Source organism: Callospermophilus lateralis, chromosome 13 (assembly GCF_048772815.1).
Source record: "Callospermophilus lateralis isolate mCalLat2 chromosome 13, mCalLat2.hap1, whole genome shotgun sequence".
Lineage (NCBI taxonomy): Eukaryota > Metazoa > Chordata > Mammalia > Rodentia > Sciuridae > Callospermophilus > Callospermophilus lateralis.
The window spans coordinates 31,733,247-31,736,119 of record NC_135317.1 but is presented as its reverse complement, the minus strand read 5'-3'; the positions used below and the strand labels follow the sequence as shown (position 1 = coordinate 31,736,119).

General features: G+C 40.1%; 1 non-coding gene across 1 annotated transcript; it reads left to right on the top strand.

Moving 5' to 3' along the window:
* The first annotated feature begins 1,151 nt into the window (after positions 1–1,151).
* Trnaa-ugc (transfer RNA alanine (anticodon UGC)) lies at positions 1,152–1,224 on the top strand. Its single transcript has one exon. It is a non-coding gene; the product is annotated as a tRNA-Ala (tRNA).
* The last annotated feature ends 1,649 nt before the right edge of the window (positions 1,225–2,873 follow it).

The window sequence follows — 2,873 nt, the reverse complement described above, 5'->3', positions numbered from 1 at the left end:
TTGGGGGACATAATTTAGTACATTACATTGGAGTCTTAGCACTAGGGGCTTTCCTAAATACCCAAGAGATATAATTGCTTTGGGGGTCTATAAGATTGTGGTAGGCTAGTCTTCTTATAAAAGCAGAATATTTATGGACCTATAACTAGTCAATTTTCACCTCAGGAATTACACACCTATTTAATATTATACCTATTATTATCATACACCCATATAATTGTCATATCAATATCAACAAATATTTACTGAATGAATGAATAACTCTCTATCTTATGAAGACTCATCCTTCCTTGTAAGAAGGATTTGACATTTGAGAGGGAGGCCAAACTCTAAGGTTACTCTGTGGATTGCCTCCTATTGAATGAGTTGTGGACAGTATCCAGTGGACTATCAAGCATCATAAATAATTCAAATTAAGCAACCCTTGTCAAAATAAATTAATAGAGTGCTCTTTATGACAGAATTAATTCAGTTTCCTCAAATCTGTTGGCTCATTCACCAACCTGAAAACTTCAACACTAAGGAAGGCCCAAGGCTGCTCACCATGAGTTTAAGATTCTCTCTTAGGGATGGAGGGAGAAATACTGGAAAGTGTCTCCTTCAAACTGAGCTTCTGTGAAAAATGGCAGATTCGCAGGGATGGGGACAGGAATGGGGACAGGAATTTTTTTGTTTCAAGTCTAGTCCAGACTACAGCCAAGCAAGCCTCCTGGTTAGTTACTGAGCCTACTCTATACAAATTTATGGGGATGTGAGACCCTGAGTGAAGTTCCAGTCTCACCCCAGAGGACTCTGGCATAATTTTGTTGGCTCTTGCCCTTAAAGACAAGGCCTTATTCTGGGAACAGTTTTTCCCTCAGCAAATATTTTATCATAGTCACAACAGCCATGAGACCAATGTTAGGCATACCTCTAAACCAACACAATAGTTAGCAGAATGGGTAAAGTCTGAGGTCAGAGCCAAGAGAAGAGACGAGGAATGCACTTCTGTAATATCTAAGTGTCAAGGATGGGATGATTCTTTTTTTTTTATTGTGGTAAAATATGCATAATATAAAATTACTATTGAACCATTTTTAAGAGTATAGGTCTGTGGCATTAAGGTAATTCATGTTGTGCGATTATCCACAGAACTTTTTCATCTTTGTGTTGGGGATATAGCTCAGTTGGTAGAGTGCTTGCCTTGCATGCACAAGGCCCTGGGTTCAATCCCCAGCACCCCCCTGCCCCGCCCCCTCCCCACATAAACTTTTTCATCTTCCTCAACTGAAACTCTGTGCCCATAAAACATTAATTCCCCATCCCCTCAGTCCCACATCCCCAGGCAACCACTTGTTCTACTGTGTCTCTAAGGATTTGACTAACCTGGGTAACTCAGGTAGGTAGAATCATATAATATTCTTCCTTTGGAGACTGGCTTTCTTCACTCAGCATATTGTCTTCAATGTTCATCCTTGTTGTAGCGCATGTCAGAATTTCCATCCTTTCTAACACAGGACAATATTCCATTGTATGTGTATAACCACGTTCTGTTTATCTCCCCATTCATCAGTGGATGCTTGGATTGCTTCCACCTCTGAGCTATTGTGAATAGTGCTGCTGTGAACATGGACGTAAGTGTATGTTCAAGTCCTTGCTTTTAATTTTTTAAAAGGAGGGGTGGGCAATACCAAGAAGTGGGGCTGCTGGTGGAGTTGTTTCTTAAAGCCAATCCTCTCAGCCCATCCTCAAGCCACAAGGGAACCACGAGGACAAATGGACACAAGCAGCCCTAAAACTGAGGAGAAATTGGGAAAAGAAAATGGGGCAAACAAGTGTTGGAGAAAGGAGTCTGAGAAGTAAGGACTCTATCTTTGGACTTCTGAAATATTGTTTATCAGGAAGCATTTCTGCTTTCATATTAAATATCCCCTGTTGACCCCATAGCTCCATATCCATTCTGTTTTACCGTCTGTACCACTTTCTACATTGGAGGTTATTTATACATGTATCTGAAGTTTCCTATTGAACTGTAAACTTCCTCAGGGCCATAACTGCTTCATACATCTTAGAAGCCCCAATAGCACCTACTAGAGTCTCAGGAGTATGCTTGCGGTCAGTAAATATTTACTAAACAGATGGAACTAATACTTAACATTAGAGAAACAGATCTGCTTACTCATTTCCTGGAGTTCTTCAAAGAAAGCATCACACTCATGTCAACTTAGATGCTATTAATAGAAATTGAGTAACCAGAGGAAGTAATGATACCATTGTGGGGAAAAGGAGTAAAAATGTCTGAAATATAAGTAATTCTAGGCCTGTTATAGGTAGTCTCTATCCTAGATATGGGAGAAAATCTAGAAAGAACCCAGGGAATGGTTAGCAGACAAATGAAGACTCTGGAAGCTGGCCAGTGACAAGCAATTGAGTGAATTGGCCATTTATCTTGCAGTCAAGCAGACATTCGGGCAGGCCTCTTGTTTGCAAAGATTCTTGTTTGCAAAGACTTAAAATGCTTTTTTGTAGAAGAGTAAGCAGATTTAGTTTTACTCCAGAGGTAGGTTCAAGACCAATGGGTTTAAGGGCAAGGAGACAAGGTTCAATAATAAGAGAGAACTGTTAACCTTTTAAAGTTGAGCTCTTCAACAACAGAGTAGACTTTTTGATAAGGTAGTGAGTTCCTTGTCAACATAGACAGTCAGAAATGCGGTAGAAAGGGAGATACAGACTAGATCCCGTAGATTCTTGTTTTGACCATCATAATTTTTCTTCTAAGCCTATACTCTTATTCTAGAAAGAAAATTTCCTGTTCAGTTTCAAGGATGCAATATCGTGTGTGTGTGTGTGTGTGTGTGTGTGTGTGTGCGCACGCACGCGTGCACGTCTGAGGA